The sequence below is a fragment of the Ambystoma mexicanum genome, chromosome 10, assembly GCF_040938575.1.
Source record: "Ambystoma mexicanum isolate Mex_15411 chromosome 10, UKY_AmexF1_1, whole genome shotgun sequence".
NCBI lineage: Eukaryota > Metazoa > Chordata > Amphibia > Caudata > Ambystomatidae > Ambystoma > Ambystoma mexicanum.
Genome location: NC_090932.1, coordinates 860,507,258 through 860,530,325, shown reverse-complemented (window position 1 = coordinate 860,530,325; position 23,068 = coordinate 860,507,258). Strand labels below are relative to the sequence as shown.

The window sequence follows — 23,068 nt, the reverse complement described above, 5'->3', positions numbered from 1 at the left end:
GCCAATCACACAGGGAAGACATGTTGGCGTCCAACAGGGACAGACGGGCGGCACTGGAGAATCTGCGCCAATCGATATCAATAAAGTCCCAGGCCCACAGGGAAGCCCTGAGGGAAGAACTACATACCCTCAGGCAGACTCTGGGTGAACTTGAGGCTTTCCGAAATTTAAGGTCAGAACAGCAGCTGGAGCAGCTCACACGTTCGCTCTCAGCTGAGCTGTAGGCAACTCGGGAGGAGATTCGGGCACCACGGGAGGCCATGCGTGCAGAAATGCAGGCAACCCGTCAGGTGCTGCATGGGAATCTCCGTACTATCATCCTCCAGAACGAGACCTTCCACACCCGCATGCTTGCTGCCATGGAGGACAATACCAGGGCTTTGCGTGGGCTGCCTCCCATAGCACCACCACCTCCTGATGCAGCAGCAGAGGGTGATGAGAGCGACAGCAGCACTCCTCCAACACTAGCGTAGCCGTGCAGGCCATGAGCCCATGGAGGTTTTTTTTCTCGCAACATCCACGCAGGTGACTGTTGGTGTGCACCCTGACCTCGAACCTCCTGGGTGGCCTTCCCCCAGCCCCCTGGCCCCCACATGGCGATTTATTGATTTTTTTTTTTTTAGTGTGTTGCCTTGTGTGGCTCCCGTGGGCATCCACTGTGTATTCCAGCTGGGCACATGCAGGCTTGTCCTGTGTTTGGGTTAGATGCTTGGGTTCCTGACACACACACCCCTCCTGCTTCCATTTGCATGGGCTTGCAAAGGGTGTGACCAAGTGACAGTGACTTGCACAGTGACATTGGGCTCCCTTGAGCTGTGTGGGCAGTCTGTAGTCAAAACTGTGTGTACATCCCTAGTGGGGATTGTTGTTGTATTGAGCTCTGCATGGTGTATTGATATGTGCTTGTGCATCCATGTCTTCCTCCTTAGTCACAGGTACCTTCTTCATGTCTTCACAAGGCCGTCTTCTTTGCGGTTGCAGTTCATGTTGTATGCAGTAAACTGACACATTTGCCTGACGTCAACAGTGCAGTTGGAAGGGGTGGTTGTGCTGGCTTATTCAGGTTGTAAAACGTGCACTACTTTTATTTGGTACTGTCATATTTTGGCAATGTTTCATCTTGTGTTGCTGGTAAGTATTTGGTCATGTGTGCTGTTTGTTATTGATTACTGGGAGCATATTGTCTGTGGCCTGTTTCCATTTGGGACAGTGCAATTTGTGACACTTGTGTCATGTGTTGTGCATTCCTTTGTTTGCTTTCACATTGCATGACATGCCATGGTGTGTTGGGTAGCGGAGATGGGGAGGGGTTTGGGTGACATGGCACTGTTTTCATGTTGTATTTTGCAAAGGGGTAGTCTTTCAAGCAGCATAAATGTGTGTCTTTTTGTGACACAGCATTGGTTGTCTTTTGGTAGGTAGGGATGCACACAATGTAACACTTCCAGGTGACCAATCTCAGGCTGGTATGGTTGGACAGTTGACTGTCCCTTATGTCATCATCATTGATTGTCAGCTGGTATGTACCAGGGCTGTGTGCACTCCACAGGGGTGTGATTTTAGTTGAAGTAATTAGCCACCAGCTGCATACGGGCTGCCTCACCACGTGCCCTTTCCCCTCCCATGCGCAGCGGGCGTGTTGGGGATGTGGGGCACCACCATGTCCACCGGCAGGCCGCAACGTTGTGTAGGACACATGCTGCCACTATGATCCTGCACACTGCTGGGGGCGCGTATAGCAGCTGCCCACCAGAGCGGTCAAGGGAGCGAAATCATGACTTGAGCACTCGGAATGTGCGCTCCACTATGCCCCAGGTTGCAATATGGGCTGTGTTGTATCTTACCTCGGGTGGTGTGGTGGGGTTCCGAATTGGCGTCATCAGGTGGGTGCTCAGAGGGTAGGCACAGTCCCCTGGGGAGGTGATGATGGGTATCATTAGTGGGGTTGTGACATTACTCAGTATCTGACATGCATGCATGTGCAGTGGCATTTATACTCACCAAGCAGCCATGTATCGCCATGCCACCCAGCTTCTAGGTCCCGGTTTAGGGTTGCCATTCTGTAAATGAAACTGTCATGGGTGGACCCTGGATAGTTGGCATATACTGAGGTGATGATTCCCTTGGCATCACATACTACCTGCATGTTGATGGAATGCCAGTGCTTGCGGTTTCTATAGATGTGCTCAGTTGCCCTGGGAGGACGTAGAGCCACATGGGTGCAATCAATGGCACCCAGCACTTTGGGGAAGTGTGCCACCCCGTAAAAATCCTGGACAGCTGCCTGCCTTTCTGCAGGTGTTCTGGGCAGGTATATGTGCCTGCGGACTGATGGGCGTGCAGTCATGATGGCCAACACCTGGTGTAGGCAGTGTGACTGCATGGCCTGTGACACCCGTCCCCCGCCCACCCACTACGGCACTTGTCCGCTGAAATGAACCAGTGGTCAAGAAGTGTAGTACATTGAGCACCTTTTCCAAGAGGCTCAATGCTTGGGAGCACAGGGTGGGTGATGTGAGGTCATCCTCCCACTCACTCACCAGGTCGAGTATTATGTGAGGTGGAAACCTGTACCTCCCATACACCTGGTCATCAGGCATCCCAAAAAGGCTGGTCCTGGGTGTAAAAATTCTGTGCTTGACTATCCTCCTCCTCCTGCGGTGTCACACGACCACTGCTGCATAGTGTCTTGGCTTGTTTGTTGTTTGCGCGCACTTTTATGCTGCGCGGGTCCGCGTAAGACCTGTAAACTGACTAACCTTGAAAAATTAATTTTTGGTTGAAATAGAAATGTATGGGTAAAAGTGTGATGTATTTACATATGGATTGATAGTTGGATTTTTGAAAAAAAGAGATTTTCATCTGTTGGGTTGGAGAGAGGGGTAGGGAGGGGGGAAGTGAGTATGTGAATGAGGTGGGCATATGGCAGGCTAAAGATATACAGATAAGTACAGTAAAACATTCACATTTAGGTAGCATACATATGGCTATACAGCCATCTGGTATACACTGATAGAGTATCAAGATGTAAACTCTGACCCGGTCTTCAACGCCGAGTGCTACCGAAGTATGTGCTGACAGCCCAAAAGTCTCTCCAGACTCTGAATGGTACAGGAGTCTGGAGAAACCTCATGGGGAATAAAAACCCTTGATGAGTGGCTGTTTCAAGTAGCTGCAGACTTCATAAACGGAGATGGATGAATGACCGGACTGCCAAGGAGTTATATAAGGAGTCCATCAAGGAACAAAGCGGATGACTTCGGGCAGAGTGCACCAGCGAGAGGAAAAGCGCAGAACAAGGAAGGAAAGGGAATTTGAGCCAGCGGAGAGAACTGGAGAAACCAAGCCAGAAGGAAAAAAAAGAAAGCGTTAACTGCGTGCAAACGGAGCGGCACATGCTTTGAATCCAGGGAAGGAAAAGACTAGAAACACATCAAGGAGCGTCAATGCTTAGCAAATAAAGAAGCTACGCATCCGCTTGCAGTTCCAGAGATCCTTATGAGTCGGGTCTGCCTTCTTCTGCTGTCTCTGCCAGTGTTTGCAGACCGCCATCTTGAGGAAAGACTAGACTGCACCATGCAGATCTAACTGAAGGGTCTGCCTGTCGCCATCTTGGGTGAAGTAAGGTATAGCACAAACTGCTTTTTCTGACGATGCCATAAAGACAAGTCAGAAAGGGGCGTTTCCTGACATAGAGGTGCATTGTTACCAACTGAGATATATACGGTCCGACGCACCACTGGGAACAGAGAGAACTGCAGAGTTAGGGAAGGAGGGACAGGGTGGTATAGTGATTGAGAGTGAACGAGGTGGGGAGAAGCAGCGGGCGATAGTGAGGTGGCCTTTACAATAGAGTATGACCAGGACCTTTGGTAAACATGAATGTGGCTCTATAAACTTAGTCTCGAGACATACTGGCAGAATCATCACTACAGAGAGAGAGAGAGAGATGGGTAGAAGGGAGGGGTAGGGAGAGAGATGAGGAGACAGGGTGAGGCTGGCAGCAATGAAGATGGGTGCAAGTAGAGAGAGGGAAGGAGTAAGGGAGATTATGAGAGGGAGGAAGAAAGTGAAAAGAAGGCACAGGGAGGGATAGTGAGTGCAAGTGAACGAGGTGGGGAGAAGCAGGGCCTTACAATAGAGTAAGACCATCACCTTTGGGAAACATGCCTGTAGCTCTATAACGTTTCGGTCTTGTCTGATAAAGGTACATTGTTGTTTGATATTTGAAAATATTGACTAAAGAGAATTACTATATTAAATAATGGCAGATAGAGGCACAAATAAGTATAGACATACATGCACACACAAATATATAATGAGCAAGAGCTGGATATAAAAGGAGAGATAGATTGAGATAAGACATGGACTTAGAGTTGATATTTGAGCAATAGATATAGGGTTCAAGAGGTAGAAATATATGTAGATATAATGAAAATAATAGACCTAAAACTATACATTATTTTAGAGAGAATTAATTTGTAATAAGAAATACAATATAGGCATTGTGGCGGGTCAGGAGGAGGACACAGGCTCAGTGGTGCCATTATTCAGTATTTTATTAAAATAAAAGTAATAAGGCCTAGCTTTGCATATCACTATGGGTGTTCCCTGCCTATTATATTAACTAAGGTGCTTGTCAGTCAGTTGGGATTATCCAAACAAATAAGTCTGCAGTCCAGAACCTACCCTCACTGACCCTACTACTATATAAAAACTAACGTAGGTCAGGAGAATGACTCCCTTCTCCTGAAGGTAGTTCTAGTACCAACTTTTAAGAGGTGATTCAAAAATAGTCTCTTGAATATGATTCATGAAACTGATGCCACTCTTCTGAGAGTACTTTAGTACCAATATTTCAATATTTGGCTTGTGAATAGTCTCTTATGGCTGTTTCCATTAAACTCTTTAATTCTTTAACTGAATTACTTTGCTTCCCCTCCTTAGGTTGTATCCCTATAGATTATCTTATTGATCCTTGTTTCTTGTCTCTGAATCTTTACCTGTGCTTTTATAGGTTCTTGTTACGTTTTTGTTTTTTAACAATTTATTTGATTTTACAATAACAAACACCCCAACATCCGAGCCACCCAGAACATGCAGCAATCCGCAATAATCATGACACAAAGCGTTAAGGCATTATACAAACCCGGAGAGTCAACAAGTTAGTCGTCAAGCAGTAAGCCAGTATTGTACATATGGTGCCCGTACCTCAGGTGGACGGGCATGCAAGGGCATGATACGGGTGAATGTCGATTCCATATCATGGCAGTATGCCACATCTTGCAGCCCAATTTGCTTGTTGGACCTGGGGCCCTTCCACCATTACATAGCCCCCCTCCTGTGGGCTAACACAATAGGCCAGTCAGCCGCCAGATCTCCCACGCTAGTTGCCTTGTGCAACCCAACAGAGCAAACATGGGATCCAAATCGAGTTGTTTACCAGCATTAAGTGAAACCCTGGACATCACTGCCCCCCAGTATTGGGATATATGTGGACAGTTCCAGGCCAAGTGCATGAAATCGTCTGTACTAAAGCCGCATTTAGGGCAGCTGTCCGGGGTGGCTGGGAAGTGTTCATGCAGTCTTGCTGGGTTATGTTATGTTTGATGTACAAAATGAAAGTGGATCAGTTTGAACTTAGAATTTAGGGAGACCTTTTGGGTTTGAATCATCACATACCTCCAATAGTTGTTTTCAATTTCCCCACCTAGCGCCTCCACCCAGCGCAGCGAGACGTGTCACCCTCCCAAGGAATATCAGAAATGAGAGTGCAGTAGAATCGGGAGACCAAGCAAACCTCCCCCTGCGTCTGTATCAGTCTATGCAATAGCTCCCATGTAGTTGGCTGATTCGGGAATGACGGAGATGCAGCTTTTAGAACGTTCCGCACTTGAAAGTATATGAACAGGTCCAATGAAATGGGTCCACCCCCATCCTTCACTTGTTGCAACAATATGAATATGCCATCCACAAAGTACTCACCAAAGGTCTCTGTGCCAACTTTCTCCACCCACTGTATGTAGGTCATTTACCCTGTAATCGCCATTCCGGTTACATGAAGTAACAGTGACTATGGAAAATCGATGCCCATTTTACGAGCCACTTTGTGCCAAATTGTGCAGGTGACATTCACGATTTGCACAGACCCTGTTGCCGCCCTCGGGGCACCCAGGATCACAGATCAAAAGAGATTAGGGCCGCCAGCGCCCTTTCCACTTGGATGTGTGGCCGAATGAAATGTTTAATGTACCAAAACACGAAGTAATGCGCCTGCACCGCCAAATAATACTGTTCCAAATCTTGCAAGCACAGACCCCCTTTTTTATAAGGCAGTGGATAGGCTACCCTGGCTTGTTTCTCTGCCCATATTAGATGAATGATTCCTCGCAAACTGAGAAAGAAGCCAGTAGATAGGAATAGGGGAATATTGAGAAACTAATAAAGGAATGTAGGCAAGACAATAATGCTACCTCACCACTGTCCTGAAGAGAGCTGATGGCTCTGCCATAGTTTCCACAGAACAAAGTTGACGAACCTGTGAAATCTTAACTCCCAGGTATCAATTACTAGCAAACTGCCAAGTCATCGTCAAATGCCACAGTCCCGCTGATGAGTGGAAAAACCACTAAAATTATTTTGGTTAACCCAGAATATTTCCCAAATTTCACCACCTGATGCCTGTTATGGACAGGGCCGCTGAGAAATAAGACCACATCGTCAGCATGTAGAGAAATAATCAACCTATGTGGACCAAGCATAGACCTTGCTGCGTATGTTCATGTAGGATAGCCACCAGGGGCTCCATTGCAAGAGCAAAAGTTAGTGGGGCGTAAGAGCAAAAGTGAGTGGGGACAAGGGGCATCCCTGTCTCGTCCCTCATCCCATCTCCATAGCCTTGGACTGGTGTCACCCCACTACAATACTTGCCACCAGAGCTCTATAACGAAATGATACCAGTGAGATGAATCATTCACCCAAGCCTAACTTCCAGAGGACTGAGTCAAATGTCTTTTCGGCATTCACAGTACTGCGATCACCTGATATTCGGTCTCCAAAGCTGAAAGGATCCTGGAGAAGCAGCCCAAGCCATACGTCATGTTTAGTCCTGGTATAAACCCTGATTGATCTGCCAATACAAGCCCAGGCATCAATGGAAGGAGCCCATTGGCCGATACCTTGGCAGAAATGTTATCAACGTTGATTAAAGAAATCCACCGGGGGGGTTGCTGTTGAGCGTGAACAAGATGGCTGCCTGATTGTGTGGCTCCGTGGCTCGCCGGACCATCACAGCAGTTCTCATATAGGCCGCAAACATCCTTGTCACATGCGGCACCCCTGCGGGCTGGCTATCTAACCTGCAAGCGTGTTCCAAAGTTACAGATACAGGTGTCGGCATTGCTGGTCCTCTGTGGTGATAACTGCTGCATGTACTTCACACGCAGCCCAATTGTTCCTGCGGACAGGCTGCGGTGCCTGCATTGCTCTGCTTTGGGAGTCTGGCTTGCGCAGTCGAGGGACGTCCCTTCTGGGCGCTTGACTACGTTGGCAGTTTCGTGCCTTTGGCTATCCAGCTCCTGCTGGGGCCACCGGATCTGGGCTGGAGCCCGCTCTACAGCTGCAGCATGGTGCATCGCTGACCGGCTTTCCTCTCTGTGCTTGCTGCCGGTGTGCACCCGGCTACGTACTGACTTTCCCCCTGAGACTCACCTGGTGGCTAAAATCTCTCCTGCATCAGATTAGACTCCCTGTGCTCATTTGACTCTTTCCGGACCGAGACCTGACTGCCAGGGGGTCCCGGGAGCCACATCACTTGTCTGGATCGCTGTGCCAGTGCCGTGCCTTGGCTTGGGTGCTCCTCGCCCGGGCGCGCTGACTCCTTTCTCCCCCCGTCCCCTGCTGGTGGCCACTTGGATTCGGAGCCGCCGGGACCTGTGCCCGGGACCTGCTGTTGCCTTCTGGTACGTCTGCACTAACCTACTCCATTTCCCGATCGGTCTGCAGGCTGGGCCTCGTCCGGTCCCCAACCCTGTTCTGGTTATCGTTCAATACGGTGCCACGGATCGGCACACTACTGCCAAGCTGCCTTTTTGCACCATCTGTGTTTCTTGCTGGTTGTGCACTGTCGAGTACCAGCGTCCTGCTGGGTATCTGTGAAGGTGCAGAGGTGACTCCAGGGGTGACAGCTTTTGTTCCCTTGCCTGGTGCTGACCAGCCCATATACTGCTCGGCTCCTGAGGTGAGACCCAACTACCTGGTGTGCAGTGAGTTGGGTTGTGGGCTTCTGCCGCGGTTCCTTGCAGGTCTTGATGATGCTGTGTGTCTGGCCTGTTTCACGGGTGTCCCGGCTGCAACCTCACTGATGGACACTAGATTCTGACTGTTGTGGCTAGTCTGATTTGTCCCTGCCGGGACCCACCTTCTCTACAAGTGCACACTCTGCCTTGCTCCCTCGGATGTGCTGACCTCCTGGCCTTGCGGCCTTCTGCTTGCTCCTGCTGCTACTGTTTGGACTGTTGGCATGGCTCTTTTAAAACTGCATAGTCCTTTGCTTGGGTGTTCACTGTGACTGCGCTGATTCTTGCCTCTATTGTCTGTTGCGCCGCTCGGTACTTGCCCCCCTGGGTGCATGTGCAGCCAGTCCCCAGCCCCTCCCTGTGCTTGCTGCACAGTGCGTTGGCCCTAGAGGCATAATCTCACACTGCGTAGCCCTCACATCCCCACATGGTTCATCAGCCATCACCTTGCTTTGCTTGACATTGGAGATGTTATCTATGACCCCCCCAGCACCCTGCAAGCTCACCATAAATATCCTTACTGTTATCGACTGTAGGGCCATCATTGTTTCCTGCTGCATTCCCGTCACAAAGCTCTGCATAGCCTCTTCTCGACGCGCCCTCGCTCCTGTCACCTACCTCCTCCCTTCCAATGGCAGCACAACTATGGCTAAAGGTGGAGGCAAAATGCAAAGGTCCATAAAATGTTTGCCAAATCTAACCCCAAGGACTCTGCAGGTATTGGTGACACTGCAGCTTGCCCCTCTCACCCTGTTAATGACGAACCCACGTAGCTACAGAAAATGATGGATTACATGCGGGAGGAGTTAACGATTTTAATTACAAAACTAGACTAGGCCCGTATGGCCAAGACTGACGCCCGAGCTGTGGAGGTCGAGACCAGGGTTGGAGTAGTGGAAGACGACATTAACGCACTAGTGCACGACCTGACAGCACTCACTAAACAGGTGCAGGGTGTTAGTAAAAAAGAGTAAGGATCTTGAGTCCCGGTCAAGACGCAATAAAATCTGCATCATCGATGTCCCTGAGGACAATATCTCTGCCCTATGGAAGATTTTGTTGAGCACACCCTCCTCTCTCTGCTTGATGGCCCCAACTTGTCACCCCAGTTTTCCATAGGCCGGGCCCACAGATTTCCGAATCTGAAACCTAGACCGGGGCCCCCCCCTCACCTAATCATTGGAAGAGTTTTGAACTATCAGGACAGGGATGCTTGGCTGCAAGCAGCCGGGGCCAAGGGAGAGCACTCACTGGGATCAAATAGGTGTTACGCTCACCTGGTTCCCACAGGGGCGTCGATCGGACCCGGACAGCTGCGGTCTCCACCAACGTGATGTGTAGTGCCGAGATGACTGTCTGGACTTGCCCGCCTAATCTCGTCTGCTTGATCCGTAGAAGTATTCTCCTGCAAGTGGAGAAAGGGATTTAGCCACCTATGGATATGAGTGATAGCCCCCTCCCACTGTTCTCGTTCTCCCTTCTTGTCACCTCCGATATCCCCTTTTAGGAACCTCACCTTATGTTTTTAAATGAGCTCTCCATCCTGCGTGGATTGCAGGGGCGCGTTGATGCTAGTTACTTCACTGGTTTGAAGGCGTGGGAGAGTTCTGGAGAGTATTGACTCTGAGGTTCCTGGCAAGGTTTGGTAAGTATCAAGTTCATAGAGTTCAATATGTCTGATGATTCACTCTTGTCCCCCCTTCCTTCCTTGTCTTGCAACTAGAGATCGTGAGAAGATCCCCCTCGTGGCAGTTGGTGGCGCTCAGGTAAGAGTCTGTATTACCCGACGCCGTCCGATAAATGTTGCCGGTGTTTAACGTGTTGTTTTCTCTCCCTTAGCAGGTGCGGCACATGAAGATGTGGAGAGTTATAGAATAATGCCTCCGGTGGTAATCGGGTAAGTCTATGATTATAAGTGTTTTATTTGTTGGTTTTATCAGCTCACCTTGTTGTTTTCTTTTGTCCCTCAGGTGCCGGAGTTCGGCGAAGAAATGATGGCGGCAGCGCCAAATCGAAATATGCTGCGAGGACTGGTGAGTATGGCGCGGCGCTGCAGCTGGAGATGCGACGCGTACAGAAATGATGTTCTTTCCAGGTCCGGAGGCGAGATGGATCCGAAATCAGGTGAGGAATTCGAAATAGTTTGTTTTCTAATCTTGTCCTTTTCTTTCCTCTTGCTTTTAGGTGCTCCAGGTTCGAGGCGGGCGTGGCAGAAGACTGGATGCAGACTGCAGGCATGGTGAGCGTTACGCTGCTGGATGCAGAATAACGCAAATCGTGTGCTGTTGTTCGGGTGTGGTTTAAATAGCCTCCAAAGTAGTTCCAGGTAAGAGGTTCCCTCGAACCACGCCCGAGTAAAAAATAGTCCCTGTAGAAAAATAGTCCCATCCAGGGCTCACGTTGGCTTGGACTCACTAGCAGCATGGTCTGCATCAGGTAAGTAAAGTCTATGAGACTGGCGCCTATGGCGCCAGGACTGATATCCATGATGAGCCTGGCGCCTAAGGTGCCAGGACTGAACCCAAACAACCCCCAGCTGGGGCTGTTGGGGTTTTAATAAGTATCTGGATGCCTGCTCCCGGAGCTGATGGGCTTGGTCCTGATGCCTGGGGTGTTCTGCTTGATTTATGCTTGGTTCAAAATGGCACTGGCGCGCAATGCATTCTGGGAGCGCTCAGAGCCATGTTGGATATTTACTTCACTCCGAAGTGAGAGGCTGCACACATTTTGCTGAAGTGTTAGAGTCACAGTGCTTAGACAAACATGCTTTTTCAAACTTGGTATGCAGTCAAGGCCATTTCTGCTGGGAAAAGCTAATGTTGTTATGGCTTGCTACTATTCTCCGTGTAGCATGTTTTTAGAGCAGGGAGGCCCTGCGTTCCTTGGGGGGGGAGCTCTCAATTGACCCAGTTGGCAACCGACGGCTGTTCAACTGCGCAGGTGCAATTCCAGAAGGTTCGAGAATGAACTCCCCTTTTGTGGAGTTCCTATATATGCGGAAACCCGGAGAAGTTAGGTGAGACCTCAGCCAGAGAAGGACGCTCCGTCTGGCCTTCCTGTGAGCTGTGGCACTCTCGGCCTGGCTGCCCCCGGAGTCTTCCAGCTGCTTCTGGACGAGATGAGGACTTGGATTACGCTCACGGTGATGTATTTCTTTTGACTTCTTTACTACTTCTGTGATCTATGTCCATATTAGTTTTATGAGTTATTTCTATGTACTTGTAATCTTTGAATAAATAGCCGTAAAGAGCTGATTATCTTCTAAAGAGTGCGTAGCTGCGAGTTATTGTGTCTGTCTGTTTATGGGTTGAAGTATTTGCTCTATAATTGCATTGGTGATTTATGGTTGTTTTGTGCACTTTTAGAAAAAGAGCAATACACTGGGGGAAGCATCATGACAATAGGATTAATCTTTACCCAGACTTCTCGGTTGCAGTGCAGTAAGAGGGTAAATCCTTTCTAGCCATGAAAAAGAGGCTTTGTGACCTTGGTGTTAGCTATGCCATGATGTTCCCCACCAGACTTTGGGTGGAGCATTCGGAGAAGACGTACTTCTTCACGATCCCAAAGAATCGGTGACGTTTTTGGATCAACACTTCCCGGGCTGATCCTGTTAGCCCTTCAGCTATTTTCTTGTTTGTTTAACACAGCTGTAGCAAGTACACTGTTGAGGTCGGACAGCTATCTTCCTGTAGCGGGCCTGGAGAGGCCACTATTTACCAGCCTCTGCCTATGTGGTGTTCATGCGATTTAGTGCCTATTATAGTAGCTATACAGTTCCATGCTGTGTTACGAAACGGGCTGCTCGCGGCGAACAGCTCCTCCACCACTCTAGGTTGCAATGGTTTGGTTTACCTATGTTTAGGGTTTTTCATCCCCCAGGTTGGGAGGGGGTGAGGATGGTGGGAGGCAGGAGGGGTTAATGGTTACTGAAAATGCTTGGCGAGGGTGGTGAGACTGTTGGATGGCATAGTTCCTTCACTGATTGCTTCATGGGGTGCCACCTTGGTGGCCTCCATGTTCATATTGACTTTTATTCACAGGTGCTAGATGGCAGCTGACACACTAGGGTGCATGAGCTGGAACATTGGAGGGCTAGGCTATTATACAAAAATGCATAAGCTTCAGCCATATGTGGAGCAAAACACGGAGGATAGCTTGTCTCGGGAGGATAGCTCAGGGGCAACATGCTCGCTTTGGAATCGAGACGACATGGTGCAACACAGGTTCGTTCCCCGGGTCTGAGCTTAGAACCCACTGGGTATTGAGCGTGTTATAAATAACCTATCGTATCATATATATCACAAGGCCTGCATCCTCTTTCTGCAAGAGAGACACTCGCTAGCGGCAGGCTGCAAAAGATTTGCTAAGAACTTGCTTATACAATACTCGATCCAAAGCAGAGGCGTCATGACTTTGATTTACAAATCAATACAATTTGCACCTAAGACTACACACGTTGAACCCTTGGGGCATTATGTGCTGATGCATGGTGTTTTGGTGGGCCTAGAAGTGGTGTTGCTTAATACATACAAGCCCAACTTAGATGGCCCGGATTTCTACGTGCAAATCGTGGACATGCTCGCACTGTATCCTCGTATTCTGATTCTGTGGGTGAGTGACTTCAATACTATTGTGGATCTCTGCCTAGATAGACCCGGAAGCAAGGCCTCTCAATTAACTAGAGTCACACAGGTTATCCAAGATAAGCAGGAGGGATTGGGTATGGTAGATGCTTGGAGGATATTACACCCGCAGACCCGTGATTACACATTTTACTCAAGTGTAAACGACTCAGACTCCAGAATTGACTGCTGGCCGATATGTGGTGGTGTGATAAACCATGGTGACGCAGGCATACTTCCACGGACGTATTCAGATCATTCCCCAATCACACTTACCCTAACCTGGAACGATAGACAATCTCCTGGGTGTTCATGGAGGCTCAAACCACAGGCACACTTAGACACTGTGTACAGGTCCAAACTGGGTGACTGTGTGAGCGATTACTTTGACATTAACACAGGAACAGTCGACTCCCTTGCCACACTTTGGGATGACTTCAAAGCTTATATTAGAGGCATGGCCCTGGCCAAGGAAGCAGGGATCCTCAAGGCAATATGCAGGAACAATCGGAATAGCGGGGCTTCTCTTAAACGCATTGAACCTACATATGCCTCAGACCCGTCCCCTGCAATCGTTGGTGAAATAAGAGGCACTTGACACATTTAGGGACACTGCTGATAGAGCTGAAGTTTCTCGATAACCTGACAGCTGTGCGTCAATATGGTGAGGGTGAAAGGCCTGTTGGGTTGCTTGCTAGATTGGTTTGTCCTGTAATTGTAGGGTGCTGCCCCCACACTTAGAGAGGCAGTCATAACAGTCCTTCTTAAATCCGGCAATTCACCTGTTCATTGCAGTTCATATCGACTCCTATCATTAATTAATAGTGACTTAAAGATATTTGCTAAATCTATCGCTCTTCGACTTGCCCCATATATGACTCACTTGCTACACACCGATCAATCTGGCTTTGTCCCCTGCCGCTGTACCGCCCTAAATTTGCAAGAATTATTTAACATACTGTCTCAGGTCGACCCGCAGGCGGTGGCTGCACTCTTAGATATACAAAAAGCCTTGGACTCTGCCTTGGCAGTACCTTTGGGCAGTACTTGAGAAATGCAACTTCAGCCCCCGCTTTATCTCATGGAAACAGTGCACACAGCATCTACAGGTTGCGCATAGAATAGCTAACGATCAGCTCTCAAGATCGTTTGATATATGTAGAGGGACTAGGCAGGGCTGTCCCCTTTCACCGCTCGTTTTCACGATGGCTATGGAACCCATGGCCGATTCACTTCGACAGAAGCATTCGCAAAAGGGAATGCGAATATTCAGAACCCCCGAGATTGTCTCATTATATTCCGATGATGCCCTTCTATACATCAGAGATACAGTACTTAACCTTGAACCCATCATACAAGATATCAACTATTTTGGTCAGTTATCAGGCCTCCGGGTCAATCGTGCAAAATCCTAACTTTTTCCTCTGACTGATACCACAACTTGGGGTGTATCGAACTTGGGCTTCGAGTATGTATTCGGCCGAATCTCGGCAGAAGAACACTTATTCGGCTTCGGCCGAATGTTTCTGGAATATTTACTCGAAGCCGAAGCTATAAAAAAAAATGTCCTCTTTCTATGATTAGCTATCTTCTCTCAGTGTGAGAGACGATAGCCAATCCTAGAAAGTAAAACCGTGGGAAAGCAACAGCAGCCAGTAAGCAGTTGGCTTACTGGCTGCTGCATGGACAAATACCCGGAAGCATTGGAACAGTGCACCGAGACTGGGACAAGACGACCAGAAGAGGATCGAGGAAAGACGGTCATCGAGGCGGCATCAGGTAAGTGTCCACCTTTAAATCATTTGAAAAATGGATGGGTGAGTGGGTTTATGCTTCTTTCAGTTTCAAACCTCTGAGACTGGCGTGGCCTTTTAGCACCTTGTCCTGCTATGTGAAGCTGCTAAGAAAGCTCCCAGGACTATGCCAAGGTCAGCTTTCACTGCACTCCACTCAGCGGGACTCTACACTCCTTCTTCCTATTCTGCTTTCCAGCGTTCTCGTTCTCTTTTCGGCTTATTTATATTCTCAATATGAAAAACGCATGTCCGACGTCGTATGTTTGTTTCATGGGAAATTAATGTACACTACTTTTTTACCCGACGAAGCAATTGTTTATCTTTCACACTGGAAACATTGGAACCGTTTTATATTTAAAAAAATCCTATATACTTTTTCTGTTTCGCAAGGACCCTGTTTTGCCCAAAATGTCTGGTACATTAACTTGTTTTTTACGTTACTCCAGCAAATGGCATCTATACATAGAACAAACGGTTACAAAGTTTTATGGTAGCTTGTATGCATGGTAGCCCGGTGCATGGGGATTGAGGGGGCGGCAGTGTCTTGGCCGAGTCGTTTGGTACCCCGACATCCTCTGGGGGAGGTCCCCCCGAAACCTCCTGTGCCCATGGCCCGGGTTGGAAACCACCGTCGCTGCTTGTGTGAGCCCAGCCCCTGTCAGTGCAAGGTACAGAGGTCATTACTTCCAAATATTTCTGGCAGTCTTGCTGATCTGAATGTTGCTAGATGAGTGTCACAGTCCCCCCCCAAAGGAGCCCTGGGTAATCGAGGTAGCCTATTACCCCTGCCTTGCCCATTAGCTGCCCACCATGGCATACCTCTCTCTGTGTACAGCCTACAGAGCCAATGCACGCTTTTGGTCTTGTGAAACACCCAGCACAAATGTTCATTTAGCTACAGGGAATCCTTAAGCAGACACTGCCGGTGTGTTCCTTGCCATTCATGGTGACGACCCCCCCACCTCCAGACACCCCAAACACTGCTTGTCATCCATGATAAAGAGGACATTTTATGAAACACTTGCGGCTAATATGCTTGATCCAATATTTATGAGGAATTTTCCTGATGTACTGATTATTGTGACCTCTTTGAGGTCCACTCTTTGGCGGTGCACAGGGGTGGTTCTTCTGCTTGGTCCTTGTCCACTCATACAACTACAAGCCCTCCCCCATTATGTTTCACATAGTCAGCCCTAATAGAAAATGGACTGACTGGTGACTTCCCCAGTGCACCCTGATGATCCACCTGGATCTCCTCACGGTTTTCTGGCTTGCTCGGTCTTACCCCGAGCCTCTTCTTATAAGCAGGCTCGACTTATCTTCCAGTGCTTTGCGGGAGGGTAATGAGTGTCTGTGGTTCGCCAATTTCCTGCTGGCATTGTACCCTGAGAGTATTCATGCTGTTGCTGCTGCCCACAGACTCTTACTGTAAGCATTCCCCCTATGACACTTTTCCTGGTGACAGGTCACTCTGGACCCTCCCTGGCATGATGTTTCTCTCCCTCCACTTTCCAATATGGCATTCCCTTGTTGGTTGTAGATCCCCAGCCTCAATTTTTCCTTCACCCAATTGAAACATATACAATATTAAAGCAAGCAAGTTAGGCCCCCAATCACATAAACCATCTCACAACCGGCTGAGTTATATATATTTTTTTTTACCACCTCACACAACCAACTCTTTTACTCAGGAGCACTTATCTCAGATGTAATCATAATCAAAGCACACACCACAGCCTACCCATTAGCTCCTGTACACACATACATGAACACACAATACGTGGGCGCGACAAAACAGCAATCGTCCCTGAACAAAAACTTCTAAGAGTTAACCAACTATTCGGCTCACTATTCGGCTTCGGCCGAATATTTTGGCTAACTATTCGGTATTTGGCCGAAATAGTAAATGTACTATTCAGAACACCCCTAAGCACAACAGCCCCTGCTGATCTCATGGGATTTGCCTGGGTCCCCACAGAAATAAAGTACCAAGGGGTCATGGTCACGAGGCACCAAGACTCGCTATATAAACGGAACTATGGTTCCTAATTACAACAATTAGGGCCTAAACTGCACATATGGGCTAAGCTCCCCATTACCTTGGCTGGCAAGGTGTCTCTACTTAAGATGATCATATTGCCGCAATTGTTTATTTAATTTTTTTTCAAATTTTATTGATTTATTCAAACAAAAACAATACAAACAAAACACGCAGTGCACGTATCAGCAATACAAATGATCATCGATTTTATTACGGTCACTGCTTCCCTTGTCCCACCCCCCCTTACAAGCCTATTTGTTCCATGCACTCTGTATCTGCTTCGCGTGATGGGGTCTCACATTCCGTGGATCCTGTCAGGTCATGTACCGTTCCAAACAATTCTGCTATTAATGATCTCCATGCCATCAGGCTTCCCGCCTCCTCCTCTCCCCCTAGATTGCTTGCCTCTTGCCATACCATGGTTTCCGCCTCCGCCCATTTCTGCAACTCCTTCCACCACACCTCCACCCGTGGCTTATGACATGTCTTCCATCCCATGGCAATCCTTCTTTTTGCGAGCACATATGCTAGATCTTTCAGTTTACTAACATGCTTAAGTTTCTGCGATCTGGGGAACCCCCCCAGCAAGCAGGCCCAGGCTGTATTTATAACCATCGTAACCCCCTGTTCCTCTAGTTTCTGTGCTACTTCGCCCCAGAAGCGCTCAATTACTGGGCATGACCAGAACGTGTGCACCATGCCAACCTTTTCTTCGTCTCCCAGCATCTTTGAACCTAGATATCCTTTCGGGTGTCATCTATGCTCTATGCGTAATATATATATGTCACATAAGGGGGTAGCCGCCTAACAAAGTTTAAACATACTATAACTTATGTATGTAGTAGATACTATTCAAATTGATGGTATATACCTCTGATTCATCCTAGTGATGTAATCTAATCTAAAGTCCCCTGAGGGGTGAGCAAGACAATATGAATTGTATTGTATGAATAAGTTCTATGTTATTACAAGAAACCAGTTTTGTGTGGTGCAGTCTTTTTAATATTGCACTCCATTTTCTTTATCAAAACAACTGAAACCAAAATACAGTGTCCTGATATGGTAGAAAAGCAAAATAATTAAGGCAGTAATAGAGCAGAAGCTTTGCAACCCTCTTGCTGCCTCTGCGCCTGGCTACCCTTGGGTTAGGTGCGCATTACAAATAAATAAATACAAATACAAATAAGTCTCAAGCCTGTACAGTTTACTAAAGAAAAACAATGACCAGAAAGCAAAATGGCTAAAATAAGGTAATTAACTTATAGCATCATCATTTGCATGGTAGGATTCTTTACCAATAACAGCAGGGCTATATTTGTTTTAGTTACACAAGAAGTTAAACAAATTGTTTTCCCATTCGGGGAACTCTAACACAAATAAAGCAGGACAGAGTGATGCTGTGTTAGTAAAGTAGTGCACATTTACATATAGGCGAGAAACAGTTTTCCTCAAGATATCAATTGTGAATCCTATATAGTTGTACACTGATATTTGGATCTATGAGTGAACAATCCTCAGTCGGTCTACGTCAGGAAATAAGCAATTCCCAAAGATGTATGTTGGGTCAACAGTGATGGTTCTGGACCCTAGGACGTTTCGGCTTCCAGTGTGGGTGCCTTCATCTGGGCCAAAAGAGGATTGTATCTCCCTATAGGTGATGAAACAAAAAAGGGAGGGGAGGGTGTTAGAGACTCACAGAAAGAAACCTGTACCTACAAGTGGTAACAGTATGCTACATACAGATAGGGGACCTGTACGGCTAAAAGAGAGGAGAGCTCTTATAAAAACAAGGAAACTCGCCAACCTGAAGCTTGAGTCCGGGGGAGAAAGGGAGAAGAGAGAATAGAAGTGCGGTGGGGAGAGCGCAGCGATCCTGTCTCATAGAGCTGTGCTTTCTCAACGGCTAGGAGGCGGCAGGATCCGCAACCTCAGTGTAGGGTGGAGGAGAAATCCCCACCTTGTATCTGAAAGACATCAGGATGTATGTGAGGACTGGTATTGCCCATAGCAACAAAAAGCATGAGAAAAGTGTAGATAAGTGGTGGCAGGAAATAGAAACGGCTGTGAAGAGATCCTACCTGAAAATGGTGTTTAATTGAAAATCTTCCAGTAGGGGCCAGGAATATTCGGGGCCCAAAAGAGGCCCTATGCAGTTAGAGGGCTGTAGACCCAACACAGATGAGTTGAGGGGCCGTGGTTTCAGGGATCACCCCTGTAAAAATGGACAGGCGGTGTATCCTGTAAAGGTGAGCAGAAAGAGAGGCAGAAATTGCTGATTTAAAAATTGCACGCCTGAAAGCTAGGTTCATGTGGAAAAAGGAATCCCCACTGGAAAGTGTCCAGTAGAGCAGAAAGGGCACGGAGGCTCAACTGTGGTGTAGCTTCTTACCTCAAGGGTGTGGAAGGAGCTGTCCGAAGTCACAGCTGCAAGGCTGAGGAGCAGCGAGTAACTGTATAAATGCGCATACACTGCACATAGGAGCCGTGCAGCGAGACACTGCTAATGCGCGCATGCGCAAAGCAGGTCGCGCGGGGTGGCACTGATCCCTCGCGCATGCGTAGTGGAAATGTGCACCAGCGCGCTGCTCCCACGCGCATGCGTGGTGCGGGTACGCCATAGTGCACTGCTCCCGCGCGCGTGCGCAGGTCACAGCAAAGGGGAAATGGACCGAATTCAAGCTGCCTTGCGAGCATAGCTCGAAAAAAGTTAGGTGAAGCCTGAGGGTCCAGATGGATTGGAAACCCAAAACGGGGGGAAGGGAGGTGGCCTCCCATACAAAAGATAAAGGACCAACCCAGCATTAACGTGTAGGCGCTGCAATAAAAGTGCCAGATGTATACAGGTGCTAACGCTCAGAGAGACAGATGGAGCCCATGTAAAAAGTGACCTATACTGTCCTGAAGGCTAAAGGTCAGTGAAAAAGGGCAGGGAGCAGAGAAATAAGCTGCTCATGGGAGGTGGAGTACTCAGGGGCCCTAAAGTGACCGAGGTGTAAAACAAGGGGAGGGGGAAGGGGAGGGGAAGGGAGGGGGTGGAATGGAACGACAAAACTTGGCTTTGAAGGCTGTACATGTGTAATGAAGTGATACACCTGTAGATTAACAATAAATGGTAGGCTCACCACAAAGACCATTAATACAGTTACAGTAGGTGGAACACATTTGAAAACAGGCTAAACATTGTACAAAACTTTGAAGAAAACACCCAGAGAGACACAGAACCATTTTGTCAGCCTGGCCCCTCCAAAGCTGAATTAAGGGGAGCAGCACAAGGAAATAAGAAAGCAAAACAAGTAAGAAAGCAAAATGCGGCATGGGAGAACTATAAGGGTGGGCATGGTGAAAGGCAAAGAAAATGCTTGATGTTCCCTTTAGTAGTGCCGGTTATCCAGAGGTGCTGCCTCATTGAGACCTGTTTCAATGGAACGCAACTTGAACACCCACCATGCTTCTTTATAGTTCAGGGCACTGGTCACGTTCCCCGAATTCTGTATCTTTTCAAGTACCCACCATTTGAGCTGCTCCTGGTTGTGCTGTAATTCCAGGAAGTGTGGGACCAATGGTGCTGTGAGTGTCCGGCATCTAATCCTGGACCTATGTTCCCCAATACGTTTGTGTATTGGTCTGCTGGCCTGGCCTACGTAACGGAATCCACAAGGGCATTCGATTGCGTAGATGACATTAGGGGTTTTGCAATTGGTATGCTGGTGTAACGTCCAGTCTTTGCCGTGGATTTTGAAGGTCTTTATTTTGTCAGTGAAACGGCAGACCGTGCAGGTCCCGCATGGGTAGTGGCCCGTGATTTCTCTTAGATTCCAGAGCCCTGTTCTAGGGGTCTTTTGCGGGAGCCTGGCATGTGTAAGCCATTCGCGGATATTCTTAGATCGTTTGAGGGCCATGCGTGGTGGAGGTTCTCCAGGTAAGACTTGATGAATTAGGGGCCAAAACTGCTTGATAATGCTCTTAATCCTATTGGTATTTGGTCCAAAAGTCGTAACACAAGTGTTTCTGGTGTTCTCTGTGTCTGTTTTTGGGCTCAAGCAGTGTTTTGCGGGGGCTGCAGCGAACTCTTTTTCTGGTATTTCTGAGAAGTTTTTTAGGGTACCCTCGCGCTGCGAGTTTAGATTCCAGGATATCTGCATGATACTGATATTGGCGAATGTCTGAACAGTTGCGTCTCAGCCTAAGAAACTGTCCAAATGGCAGGTTTATCTTGAGACTTTGTGGGTGATTGCTCTGGTAGTGAAGGAGGGAATTCCTATCAGTTTCCTTTTTTAAAAAGGGTACATGTAAGTTTGCGCTCCTCCACTGAGATTGTAAGATCCAGAAAGTTAATGGTTGTGGCACTGCTGGTGATAGTGAATTGAACGTCAGTGGATCTGGCATTGAGCCATTCAAAAAAGGCCATAAGTGTGTCGGATGTGCCTCTCCAGACAAAAATAATGTCATCGATGTATCTATACCATCGATGGATGTTGTTAACGAATGGGTTCTGCTGCGTAATATATAGCTATATCTGTTTTAGTCTTGCGTTCCTTGACACCTTCTTGTGGTATCCCAAAGCCCGTTCCCACATCCCGTCCACTAGCGGGGCACCCATTTCCGCTTCCCAGTCTAGTCTCATTTGTGTTAACTCCTTCCCAACCTTAGACATCATCATCTCATACAGTCTGGATATCTCATGCCCCCCCTCCGTTATATCATATATCGTATCTATAGTAGCATCTGGTTCTTCCTCCAGTACCGTTTCGGGCCATGTTCTCCTGATTCTCTGTACCATTCTGTGATATGTAATGTACTGGCCCGTGTGTTACCCCATTTCCTCCCCAAGCACTTCAAAATCTATGATGGTCCCCTCACACTAGATATCTCCCATTGTCACTACCCCCACCGATTTCCAGTGGTTCCTGATTATCATCCGCAGCTGCTTATCTCCCCCTGCCAGTGCGACTAGTGGCACCTGCGGGGAGCATGGGAATGGGTTCTCGATCATCTGGCACGCTGGGTGCCACATCTCCCACCCAAGCTTCATTATCTTAGGGCGCACTTCCATTTCTGTCTTGGGCAGCCAGATCACCTCTTTTAAATAAAATGGGGCACAATCCTGTCCAAACAATCTGGATTCGGGAGTCAGTTCATCTGAGAGCCATTTAGCTATATATTGCAGTTGGCTCGCTACATAATAGACCTCATAGTTGGGCAGTTTTATTCCCCCTTTTTCATAAAAGTTCTGCAGCTTCCATTATGCCACTCTGTTCCGGGTTCCATGCCATAGGAAATCCCTACACTTACTATTCAGTTTGGTGAAAAATGTCTTGGTATCAATATTTCCGAAATAATGCAGGAGCCTGGGTAGGACCACCATCTTAAGCATTGCCCCTCGTCCCATCATTGCTAGGGGCAACCTTACCCAGAATTTCATACACTTCTCAATCTTCTCAATGGCTATCTCGTATTGTCTGTGCTCCTCTTCCACCGTGTGGTGCACATCTATCCCAAGATACCTGAATGTGCTAACCGCCCATGGTATTTGTAACACCGGTAACCCTACCACAGGGATTCCTTTATAATTACCCAGCGGGAAGATGCTAGATTTTTGAGGATTCACCGCTATACCAGACAGCCCCGCATATTTATCCATCACTTCCAGTATGTAATGGAGATATTCCTCCGGATGCCTCAAGTACAGCGGCAAGTCATCGGCATACATGGAGATCAGGTGTCGTTCCCCACCCACCCCGACACCTATAGTGTCATATTGTTGCCTAAGGTATATTGCTAAGGGCTCCAGAGCTAGTATATAGAGCATTGGGGACCATGGGCACCCTTGTCTGGTGCCTCTACTAAGTTGCCATCTTTCAGATATCACCGATCTTGTCCTGGCCCTGGCCAACGGTTCACTATATAGCATCTTTGCCCACCTATGTATCCAGACCCCATTCCATAACTCGCTAGGGCGGCAAGCAGCCATGGCCACTTAACTGAATCGAAGGCCTTAACCGCGTCCAAGGACACAATTTCCATCTCACCCTCATTCCTGCTCCCTCATTCAACCACCGGATAGAGTCGTCTATGATTATGAGTTATATTTCTGTTCGGGACATAACCCGGCTGGTCGGGGTGTATTAGTTTGCCAATAACTCTCCGCAGTCTGTTCGCCAGGACAGCCATCAATATCTTGCTGTCCTGGTTTAGCATCGACAAAGGTCTATAAGAGCCACAGCTAAGCCCAGGCTTGTTGGGTTTGGGAAGCAGTATTATGATTGCCTGTCTAAGTGACTCCTGCAGCCGTCCCACCTCAAACGCTTC

The 23,068-nt window shown here is 48.0% G+C and overlaps 1 protein-coding gene across 7 annotated transcripts in view; it reads left to right on the top strand.

Moving 5' to 3' along the window:
- The window catches only part of PHC3 (polyhomeotic homolog 3), a 1,926,480-nt gene that overhangs the window by 663,403 nt on the left and 1,240,009 nt on the right, over positions 1 to 23,068 (top strand). The window lies entirely within an intron of this gene.